The sequence below is a fragment of the Ixodes scapularis genome, unplaced genomic scaffold (assembly GCF_016920785.2).
Source record: "Ixodes scapularis isolate PalLabHiFi unplaced genomic scaffold, ASM1692078v2 PGA_scaffold11__112_contigs__length_91849675, whole genome shotgun sequence".
Taxonomy (NCBI): Eukaryota; Metazoa; Arthropoda; class Arachnida; order Ixodida; family Ixodidae; genus Ixodes; species Ixodes scapularis.
In genome coordinates, this window is record NW_024609837.1 from 46,167,502 (window position 1) to 46,189,011 (window position 21,510).

General features: G+C 45.3%; 1 non-coding gene across 1 annotated transcript; it reads right to left on the bottom strand.

Moving 5' to 3' along the window:
* Positions 1-19,421: 19,421 nt before the first annotated feature.
* Trnas-uga lies at positions 19,422-19,494 on the bottom strand. The gene has a single exon. It is a non-coding gene; the product is annotated as a tRNA-Ser (tRNA).
* Positions 19,495-21,510: the final 2,016 nt, after the last annotated feature.

Consider the following 21,510-nt stretch of genomic DNA (forward strand, 5'->3'; position numbering starts at 1 on the left):
GGCTCCTGATCACGTGGCCGCTTGTCCTGGCTGCAAGTTGAGGATGTGAACGCTTCTCGTTTTTTTTAAATTTTTTTTCTGGGGCTTCTATTGCGTGGGGTGAAAAACGAACGCGTGTTTCATAGGTCATTAACGTCAGGAATCCGTTCTAAGCGGTATTTGCGCAAAGTTTAATTGTTGCATCGCCCCTTTAAAGTGTTGGGGAATCGGAGGTAGGAGGGGGGGGGGGGGGGGGGAGTGGGTTCGAGGCTTCCCAACAATTTGTGGGCGGTCAGAAGCTCCCTGTGACCCCCAGCGTCAAATGATGTATTTTATGTATTTCAGTGACTGAAAGTTTGTGGGGTTTAATGTCAATTCTGTATCCGAATAGTGATCCATGATTGTTAACTTGTTTAAGAAAACTCACAATATCAATTGATAATTGTGAAGGATCAGCTGAACAATTGAAGAAAAAATGAAAGACGTTTACAAATTTCTAATGCGCAATTAGAGCGCAGATCTTGAGGAGGAGGGGGGAAGGCATGCCCCTCCTCCTTGTCCCTACCCTCTTGTCCTCCCCTCCTCATCATCCTCTAATGTCCTCCTCCTCTTCTCCTCCTGGTACCCTCCTCCTTTCCTCCTCCCCCGTACCCTCCCCTCCTCCTCCTGCATACCTTCCCATCCTCCTCCTCCGTACCCTCCCGTTATCCTCCTCCCTCCCCTAACCTCCTCCCCGAATTCCCCGCTAAATTTCGCTGAAAAGTGGACGACACCTGACCTCAACGCCAATTCAGTTTCCCCGCTCAATTTAGCGGGCAAAAATGACATCACATGACTTGGTGTCACGTCCACCTATGAACAAATTCAGTTTCTCCGCTAGATTTAGCGGGAAAATTTACGTCACGTGACCTCAACACCAAATAAACTCCTCGCTAAATTTAGCGGGAAATCGAATTGGTATTAAGGTCACGTGACGTCAATTTTCCCGTTAAATCTAGTGGAGAAACTGAATTTGTCTGCAAAATCCAGCGGAGAAACTGAATTTGTCCTCTAAATCTAGCGGAGTACGCGACTCCTCAGGTTGGTTGGTCCTATAAAGTTAAAGGCTTTAAAAACACCATTCTTACACACGCCTATGGGAACTGAAATATTCAGAATACAATCAAAGAAAAGCCTGAATGTACACGGCATTTCAAACTTTATTTGACACACAACACAATTTCATCAGTCTACAAGTGCCGAACATGGTCGTTCGTTAAATACATGGAAAAAACGGTGAAATATGGAGACGACATTGAGCACCTCTAGCGTACAAACAGGAAAACAAAAGCTACTAGTGAACATAAACTATACGTTAAATTTCACATTAGAAGTAAGCCGTACGAAAATTATAAGTCGATAGAAAGATATTCAAGTTTGACGCAGCAGGAGCAAGGCATGCACGCATCGATCAGGGCAAGATTTATAAAGCGCGGGAATAATCTATAACAAACAGCACTGAAGCATCCACACACAGATTTGCTCAGTCTTGAGATAGCGGTACACAGTCAAAGAGCTAGTAGGGTCAGTCTGGGTAGGCCCTCCAATACGGAACGTAAGCTTCCCCGTTTAAAAACAACAGTCTGCAGACAGCCTCAAGCGTCGTTTTTTCTTGTAGGGAGGCCCTGTCACATTGCTGAATCAAAACTGTCGGCACATATGTTAGAGGCGCCCTTACGTATGTCGCAGACATGTTTCGAGCAAGCTTTTGACATGTCGGCAGAACAATTTTTTATCGTGTCAGCATACACTGTGTCCTTTGTATGTTTTGTAAGCATTATGACTGCGGTCCGCAGGATGGGCGTTTGATCTTTGCTAAAAAAAAAGAGCCCGTACTTCCAGCAAAAACTCCCTTTAAACAACGATGCCCCAAAGGAAAGTTATTACAGCCACAGCAAAGTTTGACTAAGTGGAGCATGTGCTAGAGCCTCGACATAAAAAAACGGGAGCCGGTGAAGGCTTTAAAAGAAGCGTTTTAAATACGTCTGGCGGGTACAACTGCCCAGCAAAAAGAACAGTGCGACACGCGAGCGCGATGGCTCGTGCTTGGGGTTAGTCGTATTCTTATGCGACGGCGCTGACACTTTTTTTTTTTATTTGCATCGTAGCCGTACGAGTTATCAAAAAAGGTTGTTCTTCATTGACACCAACAGCCATCACTAATCAGACAAGGATCCCGACGGTGACGCAAATATCATCACGTGACCATGCGGCTAGTAACTGGGACATACGGAACCACGTCACAGCGACTGAATGAATCTTACCAAAGCCAAAATCACGTAACGTCATGTCTCATTAAAACATAATCGTCCCACAGCCCGAACCCAGTATGCAACATCTCCCTTCCCCAGTCCCTAACAACGCGTACGGGCAACACCGCCTAGAAGACAAAGCCATATTACTGAAATTGTCGCGCCATCAGCGAGCGCCAACGTTGGACACAGATAAGAAACGAGAGCTTTGTGAACGCTCTGCTTCGAATCAAGTTCGAGCCGAGCGTTGGCGCAATCATCATGTCCAATCTGTGACCAGCGTTGACCTTCGCTCATGACGAAACCTTTATCGCCACTACGGCCTTGTTATCTGGAGGTGTTGGTACCGGTCCCGACCATCTGAAGGCTCTCCAAGGAGCGCCACTGTCGCCTGAGATAGTCCAACGTCCATATCGTTACAGATTGCTACGACGCCAACATACATATTCAAGAAGAAAAACTAAAAAACTTAAGAGCTGTCCAATTGCAAAAATAACGAAGCATGGGCTGAGGTGCTGTAAGTTGAGTAGTTCTACTCTGAACGGATCCCTGCTTAGTTTGGAGGAACGTCGAAGAGTCTGCTTGAATTCGGTTATCTGGGATGCACGATCGAATAGGCCGGCTTCGAACGCTCTCCGGACGATTGCTGCCAGGGGCTTGCGGTACGGGGACGTGCTCTTAATTTCCGGTCCGGTCACGACGGTCGAATGGCCGCTGTTAGTTTTTACGAAGCCTCTGCTAATAAGCTGATGTTTAAGTTTATCGGGTTTAGAAAAACCGTACCCGAAAATATTAAAGCAATCTTTTCCGTCGTCACCGATCATTACCTCACCGGAGGGAGTCATACATTGGCGTCCAAGCGTATGCCGTTGGTGTGCCAAATATGGGATTTGTCCGAAATCACCGTCGAAGGGATATGTTAAAGTGCAAAGTCGAAACCCTTGCTGAAACAAATCGTCTGTGAGCGTAAATACAGGTAGTTTGCCGTCTAGAGGCACATTGGTAAGCAGAGACGACAGACCTCCTAGATATCCTGTTGAGAGGACGGTAACCGTCATTAGCCAGAGACCAAAGACAAATATAAAGCTGTGAATCTTCCCAGCACGGGGTGGTACCGGGTAAGTGCGTCTCAGTAACGTCGCCAGCAAAAAAACAGAAACGTGTGAAAGAACCTTTGTCCTCACTCCGAGCACTCGGGATATCAGAAGACATGTTAACATTGAAACAGCAAACAACGCCATAACCGAGAGCCATACATTGACGTCTAATGGCAAGAAGAGTACCACTTCTTTGAGGAGTGGAACTGGAGCCTTCACAAAATATTCGTAGTCCAAACTTTCATAGTGCTGCACAGGACAGAGACGGGGGAACATTTGTGAGTGTACATAACCCACGTGGAAATAAAGAAGCGTACTTGGGTCCTTCAGCGTCTCCTCGGTTGCCCAAGTATGCTCCAGCAGATTCGTAAATCCTCTGATCTTGACAGACGCGTTTTTTTCCAGAATTATCGTCTGGAGTACTTTCATGCTTGGAACTTCGCAGAAATATGGATCATGACAGATTATCGTTATCATATTGCCAGCGACTGGTGTGTTGTGAACTAATTCAACCTGGACGCCTGCATTAGGTTCTGCCGTGCAGTTAAGACACGTAACTTGCCCGTACACTGTCACAAGGAGGTGTTGGTCACGAACGCTGATATTGAAAATACCACTACCAGTAGCTGAGTTGTCCAGGTAGTATCTCTGGTTGGCCAAATGAGTTAGAACTGGGCTGTGTTCGCTCGAGCTCGCACAAAACACGTAGAAATACATATGATATGGTATGATTCTCCCGAGGATGATCTCCATCCAGACGGTTTGTTTGCACACTACAAGGAGTACAGCGTGGAGCTCTGTGCTGACGTCATCAAGCATCTCATCATAGCTCTGGATGTCGCTCTGTGTAAATATGTTCAAAGAAATCGGTGTTTTTTTCAAGAACTCTGCGAAGAGACGAGTCTCCGGTTCACCAAACTCAGGCGGCAGTCCGACGTGTAGGTCCGTCAACTTTGTGACTTGTAGCACGTAGTGCGCAAACCCTTGTGAGAACACTATGTCCTTCCAGTGGGGACACATCTCAGAATCAGGTTTTAAAACATGCGTGATCAGAGCGAGAATTAGTATCTTCAAGAGCACCATTTTCTCCTTGTAGTGGTATTTCACGAGTCAGGACATCTATGCGGCAACCTTAACACTCTTGAGATGAAATAAAGGAACAGTTTTGCTGAATGGGCACTCCATTTTTGTTGAACGAAGATGACCCCTCGATTCATTCGGGTAAACTTCGCAAAAAAAACAACAACAACAACAAACAAACTTGGTGTTTTAAAGTTAGGTCTCTCGCCTTAGATTTTAACAATATTCACTCTTTTCCAAATCGTCACAAGCTCACCTTGTGATTTCCAGGTGCTTACTGACGGAATCAGAAACAAATCTGTAATTTATTTTTGTTCAAATCCTGGCTTCAGTTGATTGTCTGGAAAATCAAAACATGGCCAAGCCCCGATTGTAAACGAAACTTGAAATGCTCAGTTGTTCTTCAGGAGGTCACGCCCAATGCAAGCGCATTAGTGGATATGTCTGCTTGAGTAAGAACATCGATATTTTTTTCCATTTGTGTTTTCTTCTTTCTTTTCAGAGGAACTTGGTGGAGTACTCGTGAAAATAATATTTATATTTTTTTTTATAATAGTTTTTAGTTTTAATTGAGCAGCAATGCGTTGGTGAATACAATCAGCCCTTTTCGAAATTCAGTGCCATGCGGTGGCTCAAAAAGCAGCTTCACTGTTGACAAACGAATGGCGCGCATGAAACTGTATTTTATTCGGCACCGCCTTTTCCCCACGTCTATGGGAGATGATAATTTTAGAGCGAAGGCTCTTAGGCGCCCGTTTCCGGCTTGAGCGGCGTCGCTGTCGACGTCGGCGTAACTACGGGTTGCATTATGGGACGTTTCCCATAATGACGTCACGAGGGTCTCGAGTGACGTCACGAGGGTCACTTAGTCACGAATGACGTGACGTCGCAAGGGAGGAGGGAGGGACGGGGAGGAGGAGGGGAGGAGGAGGAGGAGGAGGAGGAGTAGGAAGGCAGGAAGGGCAGGAGAATGAGAGTAGGAGGAGGGAGGAGGGGGAGGGAGAGGAGGAGGGGAGGAAAAGAAGAGGGCGAGGGAGGGGGAGGAGAAGAGAAGGAGGGGCATACCCTCCTCTGCGTACCGTCCCTTCTTCCTCCTCAAGAGCTGCGCTCTAATTCGGCATTACAGGGAATTACATCTTTCCTTTTTGGAGCGCAGATTCTTAGGCGCCCGTTTCCGGCTTGAGGGGCGTCGGTGTTGACGTAACCGCGCTGTGCATTATGGGAAACGTCCTATAATGCAACGCGCGGGACCGTCGCGACGTCACTCGTGACTTCACGAGGGTCACCGGTGACTTCACGAATGTTGCATTATAGGACGTTTCCCATAGTGCATCGCGCGGGAGGGAGGAGAAGGAACGAGGAGGAGAGGAGGAAGAAGAGAATTAGGGAGGAGGAGGAGGGGAGGAGAGAAGGAGGAGGGGATGAGGAGGAGGAGGGAGGAGAAAGGTGGAGGAAAAGGGGTGGAAGGAGGGGCGGAGGAGGGAGGGGGAGAATAGGAGGATAAAGAGGGGGAGGAGGCGAGGAGCATGGGAGGAGTAGATGAGGAGGGAGGAGGAGAGAGCACGGATGAGGAGGAGGGGCATACCGTCCCCTCCGTACCCTCCCCTCCTCCTCCTCAAAAGCTGCACCCTAATTCGGCATTACGGGGAGTTTTAAACGTCTTTCGTTCTTTATTTTATTTCTTTATGTATACGCACTGCTAATATGCTTTCGGAGGTTGTGGTAGGAGGGTTTACAAACTTGTTGGTGCACAAGAACTTATACAGAGACGAAGTAAATGTTAGAAACTTAACAAAAATAAGCTTGAAAATGCAAAAAAAAAAAACAATTAAAAAACAGTACAGTTAAAACGCAAAGGCAAGAAATTTTCACATCTCCAGTCCCGTTAGAATATTTCAGCTGATGACGAATTAACATGCTCATGAGTAAGGCTATTCGACTCCTCGATACTTTGTGGGGAAATGAAGAAAATTGGTAAGAACTTTTATGACAAAGATATGGACCCAACACCCTGTTATGGAGTTTTCGCGTAGCACGATCCATTAGGGGAGTTAAATACCTTGAGGCGTCAATGTTAAAAGCACCTCTCGTCAAGGAGTATTGGTATTTGGGCCACGCTCTGCGACGCTGAGTGGATAAAAACTCAATCGGAGTCTTCCCATTGAGTGGCGTGACCTATTCGTTTACCTTTTATACTGGTTGTATATCAACCGCAAAGTGAATCGTTGTACTTCGTCTATTTTGTCAATGTTTAATACCGCATAAGGGTCGAAAACCTGACAAGCATATTCAAGGACATGCCTAACGAGGGTTTTGAATGCAGGGAGTTTTATATCGTACGAGGAGTGCTTTAGATTGAGCATGAGGTGCCAAAGTCTACCGCATGCTTCACGAACAACCAGTGCAACATGTAGATTACACTTCAAATCAGCCAAAAAGGCCACACCTAAATATTTGTACCTAGAGACACCTTTGAAAAGTTTGTTATTTATTTGATAGGGGAAACTAAGCGGCGAAGGTTTCCTAAAGAATGTCATTTGGACACACTTTCCAACATTGTGGGGCAATTGCCAAGTCGTGCCTCACTCCGACAGCCTTTCCTGAGCGCAGTTAAATAACCGTTTGTGGTAAAGGTTTTTAACTTCGCTAAACAAGGTGCAATCGTTGGCATCAAAACGCATGTCAAGGCCAACAAGCTTTTCAACGTCATTTATAAAGAAGAGAAAAAAATGGTTCCAAGACGGAGCCTTTGGGGGACACCTGACAAAGAATCTGTTGGATCAGAAGAAGCTCCACAAAGCGGGACGAAGAAATGACGAGCAGCAAAGTAATCTTCAAGCCAAGAGGTAATCTTTGGGTCATTTGGTCTACGCGTAAGTTTTAACAAAAGGTTAGGATGAGACACCCGGTCGAATGCTTTCAAGTAATCAATGATGCAAACGTCAATTTGCCCCGGCGATCCAGTATCTTAGCAATGTCATGTGTCATTTCTAACAGTTGCGTAGTAGTTGAAAGGCCGCGCCGGAAACCATGTCGGCCATGGCAAAACAAAAGTTCTCAACTTCAAGAAGAAAGGACACAATATGCGCCTAAGTTTTCGCACATGAAGACAGTAGCAAAGGAGGCCTGTACTTGTTCAGTGATAACGCATCCCCGAATTTGTAAACGGCAATGGATTTTTTTTAATCTTTCAACGACTGTGTACAAAGGCTTCTGCCAAGGATCGTATAAGTAAGACAAGCAACCACAACAACAACAACAGCTTTGAACACCATTCACCATTTCTTCTTAAAAATCTGTTGGGAATGTTATCTGGGCCCTGTGACTTTTTATTATCAATGTTCAGCAGCACAAAAATTACGCCTTCAATTGATACTTCAATATCAGGAATGCAAAAAAAGTGACTACCGGAGTAGCGACACAGGCACCACTATCGTCTAGGAAGACGGAAACAAAAGAACGACACAAACACATAACCATTTCGAGAGGATCAGATATAATCTTGTTTCTTAAATGAAGATAGAAAAAATCGTAAGGGTGCAGGCGAGCTGGTAAATATTAACCGTGTGTTGAATTAACCTGAGACTGTGGTAGACTGGGGTGTATAAGAAAGTGGATTAAATAAACCAGCTAGCTGTGTTGGAGACGTCGTCCTGTTTATTTTCTGTCCCTTCTACGTTTTGATGTGTCTTCTCTACCCCAGTCTCAGGTTAATTCAACATGGTTAATATTCACCAGCTCGCCTGCACCTTTACGATTTTTTCTATGATCATCCCAGAAGCAGGCTTGGTCCCCTTTTCTTATGGTCCAACGTTGTCACCACCGGCAAACACGCTAATCTTTCAAGCCTTCGCGGTTTTGGACAAACTGGGACGTCGACGGGCAGAGTTAGAAGCGGATATGGCGTTCTTCAGCATCTGTCTTCGCAAGAATTTCGTGGATTTCGTGACTTCAAATATCAGTCCTTATCGAGTATTCCGTGGTTTGCGAAAAAAAAAAATCATCAAGGCCTACCGAAACAGACCCACCAGGAGCATCCAGGACATCCGAGTTGCATGTGACAGACTGGATATTTCTCCTGGGAGACAATTTCAAGCACAACCGTGAGTACCAGCAATGGAGCAGCACCAGAAGAACTCTGTTTGACCGACTATAGAATGTGAAGCGAAGGCATGTATTAGACAGCATCAAACACTTGAAGTCTCATGTTAATGGGAATCCGAAATCGTGGTTTGAATTTGTTGTATGATGTGAGCCCCGGCAGTCTGTTGTCAATCCATGTAACGAAGCATTATCACCTAGGACGGAGGAAGTTTTAGCTAAGGGACCGAAGTGTTGTCTGAATTTAAAGCCTTCGAGGATTGACGTGTTGACTTCCATTCATACAGTAGCCAGGATGATTAACCCAGAAGAAAAGGTCGCTTTCATAGATCATGCAATCAGTAGGATGGAAAAAGTAATGGATGCAACGTACCCAAAGGACAGAAGAAATTCCAGAGAAGTCAATGCGGTTAAGAGAAAGTTGCAAACCCAGTCCTTAAAGCTGTTAGAAACAGGTAAGTCCGGACGGTTTGCAGTCTTACCTATGCCAGTATTCAAGAAAAAAACAGAAACGGCAATATATACCTTGTTTTCGGAATGGGTAGGGAACATTGGAAAGTTGAAAAGAAACATTTGTGCAGTACTGGATGAGCATGAATAGACTACTTCCATAAAGCCCTGTATGCAACACTGCGCGCGTTGCACTCTGGGAACTAGTTGGCCAGGGAGGAGAGTTCCGTGGTTTCGGTTTCGATCGACACGTCGACAAGAGATTATACACAGAGCGTGGACTATTAACGGCCGTTATCTCATGTTTTCTGGTTTCGAGAGCGTCATTTGTTGTCTCTAAACTAACCTAAATGGCCAGTCCTCGAAGCTTTAGCACAAGCCCGAGACGTATAGCTTGTCTAAACGCATGCTTGTTGCATTCTTGTACTTGAGCCTTTCTGTTAGCGTTTCGAGGTATGGTAGACGAGCCAGTGCTGGGAATCTCGACGCTGCGAAGCTCGGGGATCTTGCTTGTGTACGAATCAACAAGCTACAGCAGTAAGTATGCATACAACGAGGTCGCGCCTTTACATTAGTGTTGTTGATCAGGAAGTTTGTTTGTTTCGTGCGTCCATAGACGAAATATAACTTTTAGGGGCGAAGCTCTTTAGGGGCTAGCCATGTCCGTATGTCCTTCCGCCGTCCGGCGTGCCTCTGCTCGTGAGCTAACGAGCAGGAGCTCACAAGCTCCTGCTCGTGAGTTCAGCAGCGAGAGCAAAAAAAAGAATAAAGAAAAGATGAAAAAAAAAATACAAGTAGGGGGCTTTGAGATGCCATCCCATCTGTCTTCTTAAAAAAAGAAAAAAAAAAGAAAAGCACACATTCTTCTACTGACATGAATGAAAACGGCACAATCAGTTCTACCTATGACCAAAATCAGTATCAAGAAAAAGAAGAAAAAAAAAAGAAAAGAGTGGGGGATTCTGAGTTGCCATCCCATCTGTCTTCTTAAAAAAAGAAAAGGAAGAAAACCACAAATTCTCCTACTGACATGAATGAAAACGGCACCATCAGCACTACCTATGGCCAAAATCAGTCATCAGCACCACCCGGGCTTCGCCCCAATCAACATCATTCTCCACGTGGAGATGCGGTTTTAATTTCATTCAGTTTTTTTGCAATTACTGTCTTTCTTAATACGCCTGTGGACGCGAGGTAAAACTCCGAGGCGCCATTGAGAAGCTCCATTTGAACACACTTCTCATTGCTTATCTGTACTGCCCGCAGCACTGCACGAATTCGTGAAGTCCCCACCCGCTTGCATTTCACTAATATTCAACATCGCGTATACGCATAAAGTTATCCTGCCAATCATATAGCCACATTCGCACATACCAACCGTTTTAAGAAAGCAAAAGTCGAGCACTTGTGTGAAGAATGTCGCACCATTCGGTGGAAGTGCGCCGGACGGGCATGAACCCCGGTGCGCCAAACGAACGAAATTATTCAAAGCGCATTTGACGGTTTCTAATGGCCATAATATTTGTTATGTATTTGCTTTCTTCCTCACTGAGTATGCCGAGATAATTTCAAACACACCGCTCAGGCACAGATCTTGGGCGTCAATAAAAGGTCGCCCAAAAAGGTTTAGCGAGGAGTAAGGGACGCTTGTTCGAGCCTCCGTCGTAGCTAGCTGATCTCCGCGTTTGCGAAAACTTAATCTTATATCAGCATAAAATTTGAGTGTGAGATATGTCATGACACGAGGAAGACATCATAGTAACTTTTGTGCAGTAGTGGGGTCGAATTTATTGCGTTTCCTTAAAAGCTAATGCGCCAACGCTGCCTCAACTTTGATACTCCTGTGAGGATGCGGCTTGCTTTTCACCCAATGAAGTAACAAGAAGCGGACGTTCGGCAAACAAAATACGTGTAGGGATCAAGGTGACCAAATTTCAGTTGTAGTTCACTGGTACTAGACGGGATTGCTGACATTGAGCTCAAAGATGCACTCGTGGGGTGAGGTGACTAAGCCACGTCTTACTACGTTTGCATACGCACGGACAATATCCGGTGTTTCCGGAACCAAGGTAAGGGTCCCCGGTCTTCGTTTTTGTATCGTTCGAGAATGAGTGTATTGTACATTTGTGAAAAGCCAGATAGTCGAAAACGCAAGCAGCGCGTTCTGTGGCGGCGTGATAGCATGAGATGAAGCTGCTCAGTCGAAACCGAAACTGAGTGGCCAAGTAGTTCCCAGAGTGCACTGCGTGGTATTTCGCCGCGATGGGGCGCGTCGGTTTTGGAAGAAGTCTATTGAAGGATGTAGCAAAATGTATCACAAGTGCAATGAATTCAACATTGGGCATCAAGTTTTTCCTTAAAGACCATAAGCCTGAAATGCCCCTTCGTGCGGTCATCAATGAGAGTGGAACATGGCAGAAAGTGGCATCAAAGTTTCACTTAGAAATTCAAGTGAATTAATTGACAGTTTGGAGAGTCATCATGGGAGGCGTTGTTCAGTGTTATCAATGGACATTAAGGACTTGTATTATTCCCTAGAAAATACCCAGTTAATGCAGAGAGTGAGGGAGGCATTGGAGCTGAATCTCGTTAAGTTCCGATTGGGCTCAGGTATATCGGTAGAAAGTTTCTTAACAATTTTGGAGTTTTATCTGAAGTCAACGGTAGTGGAGTACGAAGGAAGAAAGTATATACAAAAAGAAGGCGCGTGTATAGGGTCATCAGTCGTACCGATTTTAGCAGAAGTTTACTTAAACTCTTTGGATCGTGCAGTGCACGATAATCTACAGGGATCGTCCTCGGGTACGGCAATAGTGAGAAGGTATGTAGATGATATTTTAATATGCACGTTTACGGAAGGTCTAACAAAAAACTATAGAAAGTGTGATAAGGTCAACGGCTCCAGAATTTAAGTTTACAATGGAAAAACCGGAAGATAGTGTTCTGCAGTTTCTCAATTTACGTATTCACGTGAATCGAGGGTTATGTTGGGAATATGGTAAAGAAAACTCGAAACCGGGTTTGCCAAGAATGAGTTGTCGTTACAAGACCGTGAAGGCTGGGATTGTAAATTGGTCAGGAACGCGTCAGGAAGGTCATGTGTCCATCATATCACTGAATCAGTAGAAAGACGGTGGAAAAGGTTGATTAGTGTAGGTTATGATGACAGTTTTATAAAAAGGCAATTAGAATTGCTTATTAAAGGCAGGAGAGAAACCGAAGAGAAATCGAGGAACACCTTTGCTCTATATCCATATTATCATGACATCTCTCACAACCTGAAGGCCTGTTCGAGGCAGTTTGGAGTAGACACGGTTTTTAGTTCAGATTTTAGAATAAGTAAACTGGCGCCATTTCAAACAGTTGTGAGTGAGAGCAAAAAGGCTCATCGGGAAAAGTCGGTATGTTGCGAGACTGGTGTTGTGTATGAGATACCATTGGAGTGTGGATTTAAGTATGTAGGACAGACGTCACGCTGCATAAATGATAGATTAAACAAACATAAAAGGAATGTAAAGAGCAATGCAAAAAAGTCGGAAATAGCAAAACATATTCATGAATGTAACAACTGCACGGCGTTCTGGTCGGAGACGGAAATAATAACGGAGAGACAGAGGAACGATGTAAAGAGAGTAGTAAGGGAGACAGTGCGGATAAAGTCTCGAGGCAGCTGCATAAGTCAGGCTTCACTACAGTTTGGAAGCAATGCAAAAGGCTTTCCAAAAATGTAATCTTTTTTTTTTTTATTTAGGTTGTTTGAAGTACGACCTGCTTGTGATTTTTTGCTTTGTGTGGTTCTTACGTGCATTGGCCCAACTACCGTCTCAGTATGTGCGTCTGTGTGTTTTTTTTCTTTTTTTATGTGGAGAGGGCGAGTTATTATTCAGAAGTATGAACTATGTTTGAAATAGTAGGGAAAGAGATCCTCTTTTTTAAGTTTGAAGGTCAATGAATGTTGCCTTATCTCGTCGACCTGTAAAGGTTGTCAACGTTCTTGCATTCTGTGCTGAAGACTGTGGCGCTTGAACTGTGTAGACTTCGTCCTTTTGTGTTTTGTGTTGGTGGAGATGACCTTGAGATTGAGACTATATAAGTAAGTGGACTAAATAAACCAGTTAGCTGAGTTTGAGACGTCGTCCTGTCTATTTTCTGTCCCTTCTACGTTTTGATGTTTCTTCTCTACCCCAGTCTCAGGTTAATTCAACACGGCTCCTAAATGAAGTTTGATTATTTGGGAACCTTTAGGCTATAGGCGTCTCCAAAATTTCGATGAATCAAACTTTAAGAAGTCGTGTAGGATGGAGTTATAACAAATGAATCCATCACATACTTGCATCCGAAGATCTGCCTTCAGCTTCTCGAGAGTGGGCGGACTGCTCTTGGCACTTGATTTCCGAGTAGTGACATTTTGGGTTTCGGTGAATAATATCTCGATTAATCCATGGCTTGTGTTTATTAGAGTGCTTTCTTACCATAGGAACAAAATTACGCAATCGTTTTTGTACGGTCGACTAAAAATATTCCACAATGCGTCGATACCAGCGTCAGGAAGGGAACTGAGTTGAGTGTACTCGTCGAAGCGGATCTCGAGCAGGTAAATGACACTTTTTCATTTGCCTTTGAAAAATTTTAACACCAGATGGTAATGCTTTTCTCTGTAGTTATTAGAACAATGTTAAGCTTGGTAAAAATAACTTTGTGGTCGGGTATTCTCTCTTCAACGCAGAAAGAAAAACCGTTATTAACAAGGCGCTGAGGTTTGAAAAGTCTAAAATGTTTTCCGAACACCCTTGGACACGAGTTGCGCTATACTGACTAATCGAACAAGATTCTACTCAAAGGCGATTTGTACTAAGAAGTCAGAGTTTTGACAATTGGAAGACAGCGGACGCATGCTTGGTCAATCATTGAACGGGAGATTAAAATCCCTTGTCAAAACAATGGGTGAACAACATTTCGACATAACGTTGACGCGATCGAGCAGCTCGTCAAGACAATAAAGTTTAGCGCCGAGAGGACGGTACACTTTGCCGATAATTATTGGCCCCAGTAACGAGTTAACCTTAAGCCATATTGCTTCAATATTCTCGGAAATTTTAAACAGAATACCATAGATACTTTCACTAACGTAAAACGCAACGCCCCTCCGCGGGCATCTTAAAGATACCCTAATTATCTGGCGACCTTGCTGTCGGGAACATACATCGGCAAACCTCACTCATGAGGGCCCCTCCCCTTACTCTGACTTACCCTTATCTTTACAGGTGAGGTGAGGGTGAGTGAGTTTCTCAACCAGGAAAATTGATGAATGTGAGGGTGAGTGAGTGCCGTGAGGGCTGTGAGGGCGGTGATTGCGTGAGGGCCGTGAGGGCGGTGAGTGCGTGACGGGCGTGAGGGCGGTGAGTGCGTGAGGGGAGTAAGGGCCATGAGTGCGGTGAGGGTGGTGAGTTTGTGAGTGGCGTGAGGGCCATGAGTGCGTGAGGAACGTGATTGGTATGAGTGCGTGAGGGCCGTGAGGGCGGTGAGTGCGTGAGCGGTGTGAGGGCCATGAGTGTGTGAAGGGCGTGAGGGCGGTGAGTGCGTGAGGGCCGCTTCAGACGGAGCATCTTTCTCAGCAATTGTAGTGTTGCGACAGGTTTGTTCTCTAACTTTCCCTAGATCGACACGAATTGCTGAGATCGGATCCGGCTCGAAAGAAGCGAGCAACTCGGAGCAATTCGAAGACATTTGAAGCGACTGCAGGCCAATCAGGAACGCAATATTTTCACGTGATACCTCGTGCCATAATGATGACAACAAAAGACTAGACTCTGGTTCGAAACTGATAGTTTTTGGAAATAAACTGTTTCAGAAAGATGCATTAGTATTCTCAACAAGATTTAAATGCGCCAAGACACGTTTATAGCGCGAAATTGTGTGTCTAAGTAGTGCAAGAAAAATAAGATTTCATGATGATGATGGCAAATTGCAGCAATTGTTGCTGCGTGTGAACGCGGGCGGCCCGTGTTGCTGGTGTTGCGACGTCAAGTTGCTGGGCGAAATCGTCTTGTCTGAAGGGTGCCTGAGTGGCGTGAGGGCCACAAGTGCGTGAGGGGCGTGAGGGGTATGAGTGCGTGAGGGGTGTGAGGGCCATGAATGCGTTAGGGCGGTGAGTGCGTGAGTGGTGTGAGGGCCGTGAGTGGTGTGAGGGCCATGAGTGCGGTGAGGGTGGTGAGGGCGTGAGTGGCGTGAGGGCCATGAGTGCGTGAGTGGTATGAGTGCGTGAGGGCCGTGAGGTTCAGTGAGGGTGAGTGAAGGGTTGAAGGTGAGTGTGACTGTGAGGATGAGGATGAGTGAGGGGCTGAAGGTTAGTGTAGCTGTGAGGGTGAGTGTGAGTGAGGGGCTTAGGTGAGTGTGGCTGTGAGGGTGAGGGTGAGTGAGGGCGACCTAAAATGCCGACCTCTAGCGAAGAACTCCATCGTGCAACCATGCTTGCGTTATGGCAACTATAGGTTGTTTCCTTGCAAGGAAAAGGTACTGAACGTCTACCGTTTTATTTATTGGATTTCTTGCATTAAAGCTCTTAATTTTAAGGGAGCCGAACATTACACAGACTGTCAGTCAGAATTAGCGACAGTTTGTCTGGTATTGACTTTTATTTTAGTGTTTTTATCTTCATCCCTGTAAAAACGTTCATGATCGATCCACAGTTCGTCTATTCTTGTAAAATAACTTGTCTCCTCCAAGACATTAAACTGTACAGCCGACGACCCTCGTAAAATCTCCAACGTTGTTGTCCGTGTAGCATTTATGCTTTCTAGCAGTGGTGACATGAGCAAGCTCGAATTAGGATTGCCAGGACGGAACGACCGGAAGTCGCTTGGGACGCAAGCAGCAGTTCATTTTTGTAAACAGCAAAGGAGTCTAGACATAATAATTCACGAAAGTGAATGCATTGTACCATAACGTTTTATACATGAAAGGCTAGTGGACGTCATTCCCCACGTCATAAGCTGCAGTCGCCGCGGCAGCTAATTTTTACCCGGAAACATATGTGGTGAGCGCAACGTGCTTCGCATTGATGTCAGGAACGCCTTATCATCACTTATCTTGGTAAGATGGTAGTTTTGCTCTAGTTTTTTATTGAAACGAATGCTGTGCTGTATGTTTTATGCGTGATGTGCACTTTTCGCTTCAATCGCCGAGTGCTTTTTTTTCCCCGTGAGGACGTCGACACGAAAAATGTCCAGATATCCGACCTGCGAACCAAATACAAATTCGCTCTAAAAAAAGTATTTCTTGAACAATGTTTAAAACCACTGTAACGTTTCATTCTTAGGAGATGTTAGGTTTGTCTTTTATACTTATCGAAGCCGTGCTAAAGCGACAAAACTAGCACGCTGTTTTTGTTGAACGTCATCGCCATCGAAACCAGCAGCGTACACCAGTAAAACTATAATCCCGCCGGTGATGCGAATGACATTACGTCCCCTCACGGCTTTAAACGGGGCCGGCAGACACGCACGAGAGAGAAACAATTAGAATTATGAAGGCTCCCGTCATGTAACGCCATGTTTCAGTAAAACATCATCCTATAGGCAGAAACCGGTCTGCAGCATTTCCATACCCCATCAATCAACAACGCACACTGGTCGCGACCATTGAAAGGCCTGCATGAAATGGCACTGTCGCCTGAGTTACTCCCAGACCCTGTTAAATATGGGATAAACCGAGTGACACTTATAGATACCACTTAAACAATAAACGCTATAATGCTCAGAAGGTGTCCAGCTGCCAGAATTACGAGGCAGGGGCGAAAATCGTACAAGTTGAGTAGTTCCAGTCTGAACGGATCCGAAGAATGTTTGAGGCACGTCGCTTGAACTGCGGCATCCGGGATGCCTGCTCGAAAAGGCCGGTTTTCCCGTACGTGGACGTGCTCTTATTTTAGGGTCCGCCGTCCCGACCGCTGGGTAGTCACTGTCTGCTCTTACGAAGCATCTTGTCATGAGCTGGTCACTGTATTTATCGGCTTTAAGAAGACCGAACCTGAGTACCTTGAAGGAATCTTTCCGGTCGTCAACGATCATTACCTCGCCAGAGTCACACATTTGCTTCAAAATTTAGGTTGTTATTTTTGCAACTAAGGACCATCGGCAGAATCGCCGTTGAGGGGATATTTGACGGTGGAGGGTCGAAACCCTCGCTGAAGGGTTTTCGTGTTTATGTGTCAGAAAAAGGAGATAGTATGCCGTTCAAGGCCGCACTGGCGAGCAGAGTGGACAGAGCTCCCACATATCCCGTTGAGATGACGGTCACCGTCAAGGGCAACACGGCAAGGACGATTCTGATGAAGTGCATAAAAGTGCCAAATTGTGGTACTGTTTAACACCGCACCAGTAACGTCGGAAGGAAGAGAGTGAACATGCATGCAAGACAAGTTTGGCACTTGCATGTAGCACGTTGGTTATCTGAAGAGAAGCCAACGCTCATCCGGTAAACGGCGGCAAAACCAACACCCAAATGCTGATGTCTCATGACATGAAGAGTACCGCCTAATTTCAAAAAGTAACTGAGTCCTTCACAAACTATTCGTATTTCAGACTTCCTAATACTGTAGAAAACAAAAACGAAACGGAGAAGACATGACTGGGTGTAAAACACACCAGTGGATTTATATAAGCTATTTGGGGTAATGTAGCCCTCCCGAACTTCCAAGTTTTTTAAGCATATTTGTAAGACCCCAAGGGTTTCAAGGACACGCTTTGATTGAGGAGTATTGTCTGGAGTTAGCGTGTTATGCTTGGAGCTTCAGTGAATTGGTATGTTTACAGGCAATTGTTCTATTTCCAGCTACTGGTATGTTTCGAAACGTATTTGACTGGACGCCTGCATATAGTTCCGTCCAATACCTAACTTCCTCGTACTCCGCCACCACTACCGCTGATTGGAGGGACGATAACTAATATCTGGTCCGCGAAATGAGTTTTAACATTGCTGTGCTCGCTCGAGCTTGCACGAAACACGTAAAGGTACAGACGATTGCCTGATCCTCATGAGGATGATCTTCATCCGCACGGCTTGTCTGCACATTACCAAACGTATGGCGTGGATTTCCGTGCTGACGTTAGCCCATATCTTGCCACCGAAGAGGATGTGACTGTGAACACCAGCCAAGAAATCTGTTTTCAGTAAAACTCTGGAGAAAGAGGCGTTTCTTGTTCACGAAACTTCGACAAGAATTCAGCGTGCAAGACTGTCACGTGGCGATTTGGAGCACGTAATCCAGAAATCCTTGATAGAGAACTATGTCCTTCGTGTGGTGACACATCTCCGAACCAGATTGTATAACGTGCTGCAGCAGAGCGAATATTAGGACGTTCCCCAGCATCATACTGACCTCTAGAATGGTACAGTTCAGAAGTAGGCGCATCTTTAAATGGTAACCTGAACAACCTTGAGGTGCTATCTGTAGAAGATTGCGCAGAACGGTTACTCTATTTTTGCTGACCCGAGAAGCAACCCTTCGCTGACTCGTCTAGATTATCAAAACAAAGATCTGATATTGCTTTGTCAGGTTTTTCGTCGGTAGTATGAAAAAGGTAACTAACGACTCATGAAATAAAAAGAGCGTGTTATGAGAGGTAATATTCAAAAAGGGCTGCTCGTTCGGTCAAAAAAAAAAAAAATGAAATTCATTTTCATACTGAGCCTTCAGAAGCTGACTAAAGGATTTAGGAGATCCACACCAACATTTTGCAAACAACGTCAACAACAAGGCAGTCAGGCATTTATGTATATTGTTCAGAGGCCGTCCAATGTATGGAAAACAAAAGGCTCGAGGTACGCCTAGGCACTTCTTATGAGTTGTGAATACGAAAGCATGTACATCGTTCTTCCGCTCCCTTAGTTCGTCTGAAGCATATTTGCGTCGTCGGCAGAGCAGCGCGCTCTGCAGGCGAGGAGAGAACGCCACTCCTCCAAGGCATCCGGTGCGGTGGTATCACGCTCCTTAAAACGTACAGACACCTGGCCACGCCCTTCCACAAGCCGAATTGCTGGCGGAAGCACTCGGAGTCCAATCACCTGCGACGAGGTCAGTGCTGAACGCGGTTCTGGACCGAGATGCTGCTGCTATCCCTCAAAGTGAGGACAAAGTGAGGCTGCTATCCCTCAAAGTGAGGCTATCCCTCAAAGTGAGCGCGCTGCAGCGTCCCCGAAGCCGTCTGGACGGAGCTGGGAAGTAACCGAAAAAACAAAAAGGAGACTGGAGGACCGGTGGCGAAGGACGAAAGCAAAGTGAACGCGAAGGACATGGAGAAAGTGAAAGAAATAAATGCTTTTTCGACGAAATTAATCCCTGGAGAAGGGGAACAAGGGGGACAAAGGACAAACATAAATCTCCAAACAACAGCTAGGTGACTGGTGAGCGACCGAAAAAATCCGCCTGGTCCGGGTATTGAACCCGGGACCTCTCCATTTCAAGTGGAGCGCTCTACCAACTGAGCTAACCAGGGGTTAGACGTCAGTAGAGCAAACGGGTTTTATCAGCTGCCACCAGTCGAACACCAACAAGGGTGAAGCTTGCAAATTTAAGGTTATCTTATAATGCAATTAAATGCGAAGGTGCAAGCGAGCTGGACGAGAATGACGAAATTAATCCCTGGAGAAGGGGAACAAGGGGGACAAAGGACAAACATAAATCTCCAACAAAAAACAAAACAAAAAATGCTTTTTCGTTCACTATTTTTTTTTGGCTAGGTACAACATGGTTCGGAACCGCCCGATACAAAGAGAACAGCTGCAAGATCATCATCATCATAATCATGGATGGCCGGTCGTTGGAACTGACAAGCAGCGTCAGTTTCAACGACCGGCCACCCCGCTGCCATTTTGGCCAACAGGAGACTGGTCGACGCGCGCCAGCCAATGGCACCCGAAGCCCACAACCCAACATCTTTACTCCGCTCTTTTGGGATCGGGGAATTTTGGTGCCGTTGGTCAGCTTTGCGCGTGGTTTCGCAGCTGGAAGCTGGCTTTGCTTGGAAAAAGGATTTAAGGTGCCGTTCGGCGCGGTTTCAAAGCTTATGACGTCGGCTCGCTCCATGAAACAGGTAATGCTTTCGCATTAAAAAGTGACCAAGCAATCATCGCTTACACGGATGAACCGATGCTCAAGGAACCTGTACGTGGTCACGTCCTAGACAAGCGCAGGAATGAATGTATCTGCCTTAAAATGCTGGATCATAGAATTTTGAAAATTTGTGCCTAATTTAGTTTAGTGGAGGGAGCTTGGAAAATATTATTGGGATTTTTTGTTTTGTTATAAATGTCGAGTTTCCATTTAACAGCTACATGATGATTATTACAGTGAGTTGAGTAGACAACATTGGGTACCATATAGTCTTTGAAGTGCTAAAAATATATTATGTGCACAGACATTGGTACTGCAGTATGATTAGTAACAACGGATATTGATTTGAAAAAAAGGGAATTTGAAAATATACTTCAGTGCTTGTTGTTTACCTGCGAGTAGTCGAGGTGTTGCTCTAATAAATGTTATGCCTTCTTAAATTCCAACACCTGACCAATGCTTCCATATAAGTTAAAGCTATATGACTCACTTTGATAGAAGTACTATCGTGATCGTTAAAGTACTATCACGATCATTATGACCTAAAATCAGATTTGGAGGTTTTACGTGCCCAACCCACGGTGGGTGTCTGGCACGCCTCAGCAAAGGACTGAGGCTTAACTTCGACTACCTGCTGATCTTTTGACGTGACATCGAAATCTCGGTTACACGGGGCCTCCTAAGCAATAAGCTTCCGTAAAATTGAGGGCGTCTTTGTCGGGATTCGAACACGGCCTTTCAGAAATCCGGGGGCCGGCGTGGGCGTCGGATCCTTCGAGGCTGCAACCAATATGACCTTGAAATCTCCATTCGTCCTTTTCTTGTGTCTGGTGTCAGGACAAACTTTGTGGTTACTCACTTTCTCAATGAGTCCAAACTATGAAACCTCAACTTCGGATTCCCTCATCTAGTTTGGACCATACCTCTCTCAAAATAGTCCAAAGAAGCACGAAGGGCTGCTTCAGCTCATATTGCATCCCTCTAGGCTCGAGGATGGATGAATGGATACAATGTGGCTATTCCCTTATGATGGGGCGGTGTCTCTCAAACCATTATGAATTAGTGGGGAGCTAGATCAATAAAATGCACGGTAGTAAACACAAAACAAAATACAAAAGTACAAAAGTTTCTTAGTCTAGATAAAACAATGAGCAAAACGGACACGCATTCATGCGCCAAGGTATTGAAGAATATGAGTTCCTGGCGATAACATTACGATTAACGACCCAGCTAATGTACAATCGAGTTGTTCGCAAACAATATTAGGCAGGACAGAAAAGGCCCCAACAAGATTTCATTGTTGCCTGTAGGATACAATTTCTTTCCAATATAATTCAAGCGATGTGTTCCGGGTGGGCGGCAACATGAGGCACTAATGCCTCAAATGTCACGCCATGAG